We start from the raw sequence: 13,428 nt of genomic DNA on the forward strand, positions 1-13,428 counted from the left end.
AAAGCTTTCCCGTCACCTTTTCCTTATCATTACTCTTGCCTCATTTGTAAATAGCAGGAGCAAAGAGCAGAGAAGTATACATAGCAGTGTTCAGGATATTATGGGAAAGAAAGGTAAAGCCTCAAGTTCTGAAGATAAAGAAATGCACCCTTATACACGGACACCACCTGTAACAAAGATGCCAGTATTACTACTTGGGAAGGCATATACTATCTATTCGAGGAAGAAAATCCCAGGATAATGGAGGTTACAGCCACTGCAGGCTCACACGGGTCTTCTGAGGCGTTAATTACAGAACTATCATGATCGTTCTTGCACCGGATAGCAGCGAGGCCCAAAATTCTTCCATACACGGACATGGTCAAATGGGTACTGGATAGTGCTGATATCACAAACAGACAATTTAAGACTCAAGGTCAAGGACTCATTAGCTCGTTCACTCCACAAGATTTAAGGCTCATGTATCATCTACCAGAGCCACAGGCGACTTATAACAAACAGTTCATGGAGAAGTTCGCTAAAGAAAATGAAGATATGGCAGAATGCACCAAGGACTGGTCAAGAAGGGATGAACCACTAAAAGAGGATAAGCACGGTATGTATAGTACTGGTTCTCTCACCTCCCCATATTACTTTGCTGCTGCTATGCTCTATAGACTTTTTGAAAAGCGAAACGTTAACAAATTTTCATCTGAATGGCTACCATTATTAGATGCCACCACTAATGCTACTATTGTGGATTGGGCTAAGATATTGTCCGACAATTCAACCACAACCATTTTGAATTACCGATCCAAAAGAACTACTACTCAGAGGATTTATCCCCCTTTCTACTTATCTGCGTATGTGATGGATGCAATCTGTTATATTTCCAAGTTTCCTCTAATGGGTTGGAAATGGACTACTCAGGACCCCTTACCCATCCATATTTATCACAAAGGATTATGGGATTCCAAGTTCATTCCATATTTCTACAAGATTTTTCATGGAATCATGTTACCTTTGTACAAAATGTTGTATGATAAAGATGCTTCGAGATTTTCTCCCGAAGCAGAGGTCGATATGCTCCCCATCGCGAGATGGTTCGGAGAGGAACTTTTCACATATGTCAAGGTATTTGGAAGTCTCACTTCCCCTCATGTCTTACCTTTATATGTTCCTGATAAACTACTGGCACGAGAGATTCCTTATCAGACCTGCGGAGAAGGAGGTATGAGTAAAGATTTGAAGGACAAGAAGAAGGCCATTTGGCCACAATTTCCTGTGGCCTGTGGGGCTTTTTACTATTTGATGTAGGCCATGCATTCAAGGAAGTGAACAACATGTTATGTCTACGATTATTCAAATTTTGAGGAAGACCATTCGACCCTTCTGATATCGTTAAGAATTTCACTACTACAGTCAAAATAAAAGTGCTTTCTAAAGAAGATGATCTTTTTGATGATATGTTTCAACGGAAAAGTACACTTAAAGAAGTTCTGCATTGGGCCCAAATGCGATTTCCTCTAGTAGAATTTCAAGAGTTCAAAATGTATAGAGAAAGGAGGTTAGCTAATATCCCTTTGGATAAATTACGCTTGGAACCCATAAGGGAACCAACTCCTAGTATCAGTCTTAGTGGAAGTTCAAGCACAGACAGGTCTAAATCTAAGTCTGGGAGAGAAACGTCAGAACACTCCAAGAGGTTTGAGAGTGACCATAATAAAAGTGAAGGGTTAGTAAGGGATATTGCCCAGTCTAAGGAGCACCCAGAACAACAGGTTTTGACCTCTCCACAGGTAAATCCTCCCCCTCTCATCGTCCAGCCACCACCAGTCAAAACTGAACTAGATAAAAAATGGTAGACATTCAATGACTTAATCAATACTGAAGGACAAAGCACAAAAACACCTGAAAGTAATGTATAGACAGTGGATGATATAGCCATAGGGACAATCAACAATGTCCCAGAAATGGAACATATTCCCATTACTCCATCTTCTGAACTTATGCTCAAAATAGAAGAAATTCCTCCTCTTGATGTATTTTATAGTCCTCAACATAAGGCAGTGGTGAGAAGACAAAGAAAGAAAAGGAAATTGGAAAGCATGCTCTCTCATGATGCAGAACAATTAGACATCCTTTGGCAAGATCCTACCACTGATCCCACTGAAAATCTCACTAAATTATCTCAGATCGCAGGAGCATATGCTTTTGCGACCATTGATAAAGCATCTAAGGTACAACAATTACTGAAAGAAAAAGAAGATCAAATACAGATTTTGCAGCAACAGCTACAACAAGCCAGCGCCAACAACGAAGCACAAAAACATCTTGAAAGATTACAGCAGGACTTTCAACATATGCAGCTAGGATACCAGAACAGTTTGACTGACAGAGAAAAACAGTTACAAGTTATGCAAGAAATACACAAGGATGATCCCAAGCTTACAGCATTCGTAACAGAATCCATTTCCTCAAATGATAAACTCCTACAGCAGCAAGAAACATTATGCCAAAGAATATCACAGTGGAGCTCTTATTGTGAGATAAGCGACAAAATTACTAATCAAATCATGGACTTGCGACATGATTATGATTTAATTGATAGAAGAGTTACTGAATATTTGGCTTGGCAGGAATCAAAGGAAGCGAAAAAGGCAGGCGCCCCCATAATCAATTAAACCCACAAAGAAATTCTCTTTAACCAGTGGGATGCACAGATCAGGAAAGCAGAACAAGCGACAGAAGAAGCAGCCACAGCAGCAAATAATGTCATTGACTACATTAATGAAAATTTACACAGAGCAAATCTAATATCAGAGACCACTCCAGGGTATTTACCAAATGTACAACACCTACAGACAAGTTGGAGACAGAAGGCTCAAGAGAGAGCAGAGTCCATCAAAAGGTTAACCAAGTTAAATTGGGATTCTTACTGGACATACTTGGTAAAACCACACAGCCAGTGCATGACTCTCAAATGTATCATTAACTTTGCCGAGAAGATGGCGCCAACACTTGCCGATTCCGTTTTCGCAGGACAGCTAAAGTCGGAAGTCGGCCAGCCAACTCTCCTCAAGCAAATGCTAAACGCTTGCGACTATAAGGAACAGATACATAGATAGTTAGTTGCCAGTTTTAGTTTTAGATTCAGTTTTAGTTTTAATTTTGCTTTATTTTTGCCTAAAATGAGGACGGTCATTTAAACTGTATCCTACATTTTTGTAATAAATTATTTTTATATTTAGCTAGTATTATTTAAACCCTTCTCATGCATTTAGAGAAGGGTCCTGAAATTTGTCAAAAACTTTCCTCAGAGCATGCACTGTTGCACCCTCCGAGGAGGTTTTGATGAATGAATGGAACATGATTTATTGATATCTTCGTTTAATATCTACTACTGATGTTGCACTTTTGTACTCTTAGTGGATGTTGGATTAAGAAGAGATAGATCATTATTGTTGAAGCTCATGAGTAGAACTAGTTATAAATGGTACTTTTATCTCTTAACTATTTCTGCTTATGTGTTAAGGTGATATTCATGTTCAGTTATTTATATATGAATGCTTGAATGCTTGAGTTATCATTTGGAACTTCTGTACAGTGATAGATATTTATTTATGCTTAATATATGAGTAACTTATTATGCGATATGTTTTCCACAACTGTTTCGTCTAACTTTTTATACAAAATGGTTTATCTTTATTGAATTCTTTTCTCATAGCAGTTGAATGATCTTTATTACCAATTGCCATTTGAAACCATTTTAGATCGCATAACTAAAAGATTAAATCCCGGGTTGGTTTTAGAATTAGATATTTCTATTCATTAGATTACAATTACATTAGATTTAGAATAAAAGTATTTTACTTAGAAATTATTAGAAAGGAAATATCAATTCTCAACACACACACACACATAAATTGGGAAACTGGTCCCATATCCCCAGTTGAACCCACTATACCAAACGAAAAAGGAGCTGCTAACCAAGGTCTGGACCGGGTGGGTATCCCCCTTGTTGTAGACCCAATTTTTGGGGCTTCAACAGCATCTTACATGTGGTTTATTACGGCACGATAAGTCGTGATCTCTATCTACAACAGGATTTCATAGAATTGGTGGTGTCACGTCGGATCTACAAACAACCATAGGTAAATGCCTACGAATTAGGCCAAGGTTTTATGCCTAGTGTCATGCACTTACTTTTCTTATCGAAGCTCGGGTATTGATTCACTCTTGTCTGTGGATAGTTGATGGATCAGATAGAAGGAGTTTGAAACAAATATGCCCTAGATCTATGTTGTGGGCCTTAATTTTTTTAGATCAGAGGCATGATCTGTTGGATGTGTGTTATATTCTTTCCATGACTAGCTACATGCGTTGTACATTGCACTAGGCATAGCGGGGATGTTACAGGGGGTGGCAACGCCTTAGAATTTTTTTTTATGTGGACCCAAGGATGGTAGACGAACCTACCCATGGTTTTGTGCATGGGTTTTGCACATGGTTTTGGGCATGATGGTTTTATAGCCATGGTATTTTGTAGATCCAGTCAAGGGAACTATGGTTACATTCTAATCCAGGGTTATGGATTGGTGTTTATGAATTTTTCGGTATGTATATATATGTATTATAAAATTGAAAGGAATATAATGAAAAATCAATCTGGTAGTCCCGCTTTTGGGATTTAGGGGAAATCTCTGTGTATATTTGTTTTTTGTTCTCTCCATTGTTTATTTTTTTGTTTGAAGAGTTCGTTTGCAGGTAATTTTTGTGCAGGTTAAAATCTACATTTTCTATCATAGTTGTTTCAGCTTCAAGGGGGTTCCTTTACTGCTGATGGCTTTTGCTTAGGCCTATAGTAGGCCATGTTACAGTAGGAGAGTTGTGGGATCGATTTTTCTGGTGATATAAAATGGTGAACAGTGGAAAGATAGAGATCAATAAATTCAATGGAAAAAGTTTTGATTTATGGAAGCTCAAGATGGAGGATCTATTGGTGGATAAAGATCAGTGGATCGTGGTAGCGCTGGGTACTAAAACAACTACAATGTGAGCAGAGATTGGGTAAAGTTAGATCAACACAATACGGTTATGTGAGATCTGGGCACTAAACCAACTACAATGTGAGCAGAAGATTGGGCAAAGTTAGATTGACACAATATAGTTATGTGTCTCAGATTCAATATTGTTGAATGTATTAGGGGAAGCTACGATGAAGGCTTTGTGGGAAAATTATGGACTTTGTACCAATCTAAGTCTCTGGTGAACAAACTGTTCCTGTGGAAAAAGTTGTATAAATTGAGGATGAAGGATGGAGAGTCGGTAACAGAGCATCTGAATGTCTTTAATACTGTGTTAAGTCAGTTTTTATCTGTTGATATAAAAATTTCAGACAAAGATAAGTGCATTAGTTTGTTTTGTTCCCTACCAAATTCGTGGGATACTCTGGTTGTTGCTATAGGTAGCAATATAACTACATTTATGTTTGATGAAATAATCTCATTCTTGTCGTCGAAGGAGATGAGACGAAAAATATGGAGAACCAGAATGGAGATGCCTTGTCTATACGAGGATGATCCCAGAAAAGAAACAAAAAAATGTCCTCGAGTGGGAGATCTAAATCTAGAGGGAGATATAAATCTCTAGGAAAACCTGTAAGGTGTGCTGGAAATTCAGAAAGGAAGGGAACTACAAAAACTAATGTATATATAAAGCTCTTGAGAAAGGAAAGTTATTTAATGATGCTCCTTCTACAGAGGTGAAAACCCCCTCATATGAAGGTGGAGATTTGTACATGTTTCATCTTCAATTACACATGTAGATCATGAGGCATGGTTGATTGACTTAGGTGCATCCTTTAACTTCACTCCTCATTGAGAGTGGGTCTACGAGTACGAGAAATATGATGGCGGTGATGTATTTTTAGGGGATGAAAGGAAGGAGAAAATCATGGGATGTGGAAAAGTCAAGCTGAATTTGAAAGGTGGAAGTATTAGAACACTTCCTAGTGTTCTGCATATTCCTACATTGGCTAGAAATCTGATTTATTTAATAGATATGGATGATGTAGGTTTAAAAATAGTGTTTGAGAATGATACCTACAAGATGGTTCGGGGAGCACTAGTATTGATGCAGGTAGTTTGGATTGGAAGTCTGTACAAGCTTCTCGGTAGTATTATTATTGATGGCTGCAACAACTCTATGGTTCTTGAAAGTGGAGTAGAAAATCTATTGGTCTCTAGAGAAAAGACCATGTTATGGCATCAAACGCTTAAACATAATGGAGAGAAGGGAATTTGAATACTTCATGGTAATGATATGATAGCAGGTATATCTAACTTCTCTTTGGATTTTGATTTAGGTGAACATTGTGTATATGGGAAGCATAATTGGCTGAGTTTTCCCTCGGGTGCTAAGAGGGAGAAAACGACATTAGAGCTTGTGCACAGTGATGTGTATGGATTTGTGTCGGTTCCCTCATTGTTTATGTATACCATGTCTCGTTTATAGATGACTTCTTGAGGAATACATGGTTATATTTCCTCAGGAAGAAATCTGAAGTCTTTGATAGGTTTAAATAATTTAAGGCTATGATGGAAAATCAGGTAGAGAAGAAGATTAAGGTGTTGAGGGTAGATAATGGTGGAGATTTTTACAAGAAGGAATTTGAAGAGTTATGTAAGAAGTGTGGTATAACATGATAGAAGACTACTCCATACACACCTCAATAAAATTGTGTTGCAAAAAGAATGAACATGGTGTTGATGCGAAAGGTAAGAAGCATGCTTAGTGGTGTTGGATTAGGGCAAGAATTTTGGGAAGAGGAAGTGGATACTACATGTTACCTATTTAACAAATCGCCTTCATCATTGTTGGAGGATAAGACTCCACATGAGGTATGGATTGGTAAGAAACCCTCTCTTTCACATCTGAGGGTATTTGGTTGTGATGCATATGTACATGCTCCAAAGGAGAAAATAACCAAGTTGGATAGTAAATATGAAAGGTGCATCTTTATTGGGTATAAGGATGGTTTAAAAGGTTATAAGCTTTGGAACCAAGAAACAAGGAAGGTTGTGTACAACCAAGATGTGGTGTTTAGAGAGGTGAAATATGTTATTAAACATGAAGTCTTGCGAAAGGAACCTGAGAAGATAGAGTTTGAACTAAAGGAGGAAGAATTAGAGTCTACAGTAGAACAAGAATAAGAAGAGGAAGAGCCACAGACTCCAATTTTGAGAAGATCAGTTCGAGAGAGAAGGAAGCTAGAGAGGTATAGTCCATATGCTTTTTGTTTAAAATTTTCTTTATCTATTATTGATGATGATACCAGAACTATCAGGGAGGCAGTGGATTTAGAGGATAGAAAACTCTGGAAAGAGTCCATGGTTAATGAAATGACATTTATGGGAGAAAAAGAGGCATGGGATCTAGTGGAGTTGTCAGCTGGAAGGAAACCCATTGGAAGCAAATGGTTCTTTAAGAAGAAGATGAATGCAGAAGGCAAGATGGAGAAATACAAATCTCGGTTGGTAGAAAAAGGTTATTCCTAGGTGTCGTGAATTGATTTTGGTGATATATTTTCTCCTGTTGCCAAGTTAGCTTCTGTTAGATTACTTTTATCTATTTCTATTACGTTTGATTTTGAGGTAGAATATATGGATGTGAAGACAACATTTCTTCACGGGGATATGGAAGAAACTTGAAGGCTTTTCGGAGAAGGGTAAGAAAGAACGTGTATGCAGGTTAAAATAGTCTTTGTATGGGTTTAAAAAGTCACCAAGGATGTGGTATTAGAAATTTGATACATATATATGGGGACTTGGCTTCATAAGGAGCATAATGGATCACCCTATGTATTTTAAATTAATTGGTGACCATGTTATTTATTTGGTCTTGTATGTGGATGATATGTTGTTGATTGGAATAACAAAGAAATCATCCAGGATTTGAATACCCAATTGTCCTCCAACTTCGATATGAAGGATCTTAGTGCTGCAAACTACATTTTGGGCATGGAAATTAAACAATATTAGGAAAAGCTGAAACTCTAGTTAAAATGGAGGATGTATGTCGAGACAATATTACAAATGTTTAATACGTAGGATAGCAAAGTGGTGAAGGTTCATATTCATGTAGGTGTAAAGTTATCTGTTGAATAGTGTCCCAAGACACAAGAAGAGGAAGAGGACATGTATCGTGTTCCATATGCGAGTGTAATTGGTAGCCTAATGTATGCAATGGTTTGTACTAGACTAGACATTGCTCATGTAGTGGGAGTATTGAGCAAGCTTTTTTCAAAACCAAGGAAGGACCATTGGACATCAGTGAAGTGGGTTTTCAAGGAAGACCATGATTGGAAATATTTTTGGACATTCATGGCTTTGTTGATGCATATTGGATTGGATATCTAGTTCAGTGAAGATCTACAAGTGAGTATGTGTTTAACCTATTTGGAGGAGCAGTCAGTTGGATGAGAAAGAGACATTTTGTAGTGGCATTTTCAACTATAAAGGTAGAGTACATGGTAGCCACTCGTGCAAGAAAAGAAGAAGTATGGTTGTAGAGGTTTTTTTCAAGTATGGAGTTGGTACAATGAGATATAAGGAGAGATTGTGATAGCCAAAGTGCAATTTTCTTGGCAACGAACCTTGCATATCATTCAAAGACAAAGAACATTGATGTTTATTATCAATTTGTGAGGGATATGGTTGAGGACAAAAAGGTGTTGCTAGTAAAGGTGGACACTTTGAATAATATTGTAGATGCATTGAAGAAGTTTGTAAGGACTGAGAAGTTTTCTTGGTGTAGAGAAACAATGGGCATCACAGGCTTGGACCAATGACAAAGCTCTCCTGTGACCCCCTGTGTGGAAAGAAAACAATAAGTGGGAGAATGTTGGGTGTGTGTTATAATCTTTCCATGACTATCTCCACATGTTTTACATTGTGTCGAGCGCAGTAAGGGTTCACAAATGGAGTGGAAACCCCCCCTATTAGGGGTTTTGTAGGGGGCGGTAGCCCCCTTGCACAACTCTGAGGTAGCGCCCCGGGAAAAATAAAAATTATACGGACCCAATAATAGTTGGGTGGACCCAAGGATGGGGGTGGACCCAAAGATGGTGGGTAGACCTACCCATGGTTTTGTGCATGGGTTTTGCACATGGTTTTTGGCATGATGGTTTTCTTCCAATGATATTTTGTAGATTTTCTCAAGGGAACTACAATTATGTTCTAATCCAGGGTTATGGATTAGGGTTTATGAATGCTTCAATCTGGTAGTCTCGATTTTGGGATCTAGAGGAAAATATTTGTGTATATTTTTTTATATTCTTGCCATTATTTATTTTTTTATATGAATAATTTGTTTGCAGGTAATTTCTAAATAGGGTTAAAACCTACGTGAACATGGGGTTTCAGATCCAAATTATGATGAATATTTAAAAAAAAAAAATTGAAGACCATAAATGGAAAAGAAATGCTTATAGGGGATTGGTTAGTGGATCTAGTATTAGATTTGAAAAATAATGTGCATAAAAAATTGGGTATACTGAACAATATACAAAACCTAAAGTTTTAGGGTAAATTATTGAAAGATGTCATGAAATTGAAAGAGTACAACATTGAACATAATTCTAAAATCATTATAAATTTGAGGTTATGGGGTTGAGCCCTAAGAATGAGCATTTCACCTGGATCAACTTGCACTCTTAAGGGTCCAACTTCTTTTAAGGATGCAGTGAGAGGGAAAGATGTCACACCATATGGACAAACCCCAAATCTGATAATCGCAAGTCCTTACCCAGTTGAGAAGGTGGAGAAAGCACCATATTTGTCAATAAAATTGCCAGAAGTGAGTGGTGTTGTAACTATTCTCCAAGCCAAATCTCTTATATGTTGATTTAATGCCTTGTGGCCCAAGTATGAAGATCTACATCAGTGGATATACCTCAACTAGACTAACAATTGTGATATTTATCTATGTGTGAAGGGATTTTTTGTGGTTCAATTCAACAATAAAAAAGATGTGGAATATGTCATAAATGAAGGACCATGGTTTAGGGAAGGGTGGGTCTCTTCGTAAATCCATGTTTTCTAGATTTTTATGCCACAACATTGGTGGTTACGACAATGTCGGTATGGGTAAGGTTACATAATCTCCCTCTTCCTTTCGGCACCACCAAGTTTTAGAAGGCATTGGAAATTCATTAAGGATATTTCTAAATATGGATCGAGAATAATGGACAAAGCTATATTTACCTTTTCCCGCATTTGTGTAGAGATAGACCTAAGCACATGCCTACGAGGTTGAATCCATCTAACTCATTAAGACTTGAAGTGGACACAATGGTTATATTTTGAAAAAATCACTTTCAGGTGTTGAATCTGTCATGAAACAGGGCACTTGCAGAACTCATGATCTCAAGAAAAAAAGGGACAAAGAAAAGATCTCAAAATCCAAAGCGGTGGAAATTTATGGATTTGCCTTCTTCGAATGATGAATATTAAGAAATGGACGAGATTTATTAGCAACCAAAAGAAAAAAATCAACAAGGTTCCCAAGTGGGGGAGGTAGAAGAGAAGTAGAAGTATCCTACCAAAAATGTTGAGAAAGCCACCGATTTAGCAGTGATCTAGACTCCTGGAAGTTAGCATGAAGAAAAAAAAAATAGCCAAGGAATAGTTGGAATAGAGTGAATACATGCTTCTATGAATTTGGATTCAAATATGGAAGTGCCAGGAAAATCAAAAGGAGAATATTTGGAAATTGTAATGGCCACTCCAAATTCTAGAGTTTGGCACAAAATTCAAAGAAAAAAAGGAAAAAAAGAGAAACCAAGTTTATCTGGGTAAATGTTATTTTTGGTAGTTAGGCTACGATGAGTGCTGCATCCATATACAAATGGTATTTTGGGACAATAAGCGAATGCACTTGTGCATACATTGATATAACTTTTTATTTTTATTAATAGAAAATTGTGATTTTTCTTTAGAAAAAAAAACTCAGTTCAAATTAAATCACATAAACTGTATGATTTCAATGCTTCATTATATTATGCAATTTCCTCTTATTATAATTATTTCATGATCCTATTCCATAAAACAAAATAGATGATTATTTAACTAGTTTGTTATTGCTCACTCTATCCATTCCCACTTCATTACTTCTTTAGCATTTCTATTGATTTAACCAAAATAATAACACTTCAAGAAATGTACTTGTTTACAAATCAACTTTATCTTCTTTAATAAATAAAAAAGAAAACTCATTCAACTTTGTCTTCATTAACTAAAATCACTAATGACTTGTATGCTTTCATTTACCTTGAAACTATGTATCTAGGTTTGAGATAAATAAGTACAAGAAGACTTGACACTAGCATAAAGGAAGGATATGATGAATATGATAGAGAAAGGATAAGATGAATCTAATTGTGTATTTATTTGTACATTTATTTTATTATGATGAATTAGTATTTCATTAGAGTAAACACAGGGAGGCCCAAGATTTGGAGCCTACTCCTTGAGCCTTATCGCAAATGGCCAAAGATGCTCCCCATCGGATTTGGATTTGGGTGTAGGGAATAACATCCCATTATGCTAACCATTCAAATGTCCCATGAGATAATATTTATTTTCAAATTTACAAATATTTTAAATATTTCAAAAAATAAATCAAATTTATAATTTTTATTTATTAAATAATATCTATCTATAAAATATGATAATGAATTTTTAAGATAATAACCATAATAAAAGAATTGTTTAGATATTTAGTGTTTTTTTCTCTCTAAATAATAACAATTTATCATTATTGTTAAATTTATAAATAATTTAATATTCCAAAAAGTAATTCAAATCTATAAATTATTTTTTATTTAAATAATATTGAATTATATATTATAGCCCCAAGAGTTAGCTCAATCGGTCAAATCAGTGCCTCGCCAATCGGGAGGTCACAGGATCAATTCCTGAAAGCTCTTGGGGTCAGGTCAGTAAATAGACCGAGGGGTGTGACACCCTTCGGGTGGGGTCCACCCTAGTGTTGATCCGTTGACGTAGCGGCTACCCAATGACCACGGATATCCGTGAACCACAAGTGAAAAAAAATATATTGATTTATATATTATGATAATGATTTTTTAAGATAAAAACCATAATAAAAGATTGCTTTAAATTCCCCGATGGGGGTGTCGGGTTGTGGAAGCCACCCGTCACGTGATGGATGCTAGTTGTGCATTTTTTAAGGCAGGGTAGGGCATGACATAACCCCTCCACCACACCATAATTAATATCATTGCCCTCGCATGTTCAAACTATTCAACTTCACATGTGTGTAATCACATCGACGTGATGGAGTTGCTCCTCCTCTAGTTTTATTTCATCCATCGTAAAACTCTCTAGATGTCTAACGTCTCTCTATGTAATGTTCTCCCATCCCTACTTGGATCTTCTCTTGCTCCTGTTCTAGGGTGGTGGTTCATCCTACGTGCCTCAGGCGTGCTTCTAGCGATGTTCTCTCACTTGCTCTTGCTAATTAAGAAACTTTCCCTCTCAACTCTTCTTTGGAGGAAACACCTTCTTCAGTTCTTTCTGGCTTTAGCTTCAATTTCCTTCTACTCCCAGGTTTCTCGCCTTGGCCTCTTGTGGGCAGCTTCTGGAGTGCTTTGTGTTGGACTTCTGGTTCTTGTATTCTTAGTTCTGGGTCCACAGAAGGTGTTGTAGCTCTCGCGGTGGTGGTTTTAGTCTCAAGGTGGCACTGGACTTAGAGTCTTCTCACATCCTGGATTTTCCTTTCTGGGGTCTTTGGTGTCAATTTACCCTTTGATGCTCTATAGGTTTTAACTCAATATAGAAATTACCTGCATTCAAATTCTAAAACACAGAAAATAAACAATGCGAGAGCATAACACATAAAAAACATATACACAAATATTTCACTGGATCCCAAAATAGGGACTACCAACTTGATTTTTCAATATGTTCCTTTCAATGTTACAATACATATTTATACATGTCGAAGCATCCAATACCATGGACCAAAAACCATCGCATCCAAAACCATGTGCGAAAACCATGCACAAAACCATAGGTAGGTTTGCCCAACATAATATAGGGTCCAAACAAAAATTTCCCCGGGGCATTGCCCTGGACCCCGTAGAGGGGGGCTAATCGCCCCCCTCAAACCCCATGTGACCCCCCTGCTACACAATCAGCACAATGAAGGGAGGGCTCTGGCCCCCCTCTAACCCCCCGGTTAACTAGGGAGGCTAGTCGTGGAAATAAGATAACACAACCCAACATTCTCCCACTTGTTGTGTTCTTTCCATAGAGGGGCATAGGAGAGCTTAGTCATTTATCCAGCCCTGAAATGCCCATTGTTTCTCTACACCAAGAGAACTTCTCAGAGCTCACATATTTTTTCAATCCATCTACAGTATTC

This window comes from Pinus tabuliformis, chromosome 3_1 (assembly GCF_031772625.1).
Source record: "Pinus tabuliformis cultivar Carrire ecotype Pingquan chromosome 3_1, CPIR1, whole genome shotgun sequence".
Classification (NCBI taxonomy): domain Eukaryota; kingdom Viridiplantae; phylum Streptophyta; class Pinopsida; order Pinales; family Pinaceae; genus Pinus; species Pinus tabuliformis.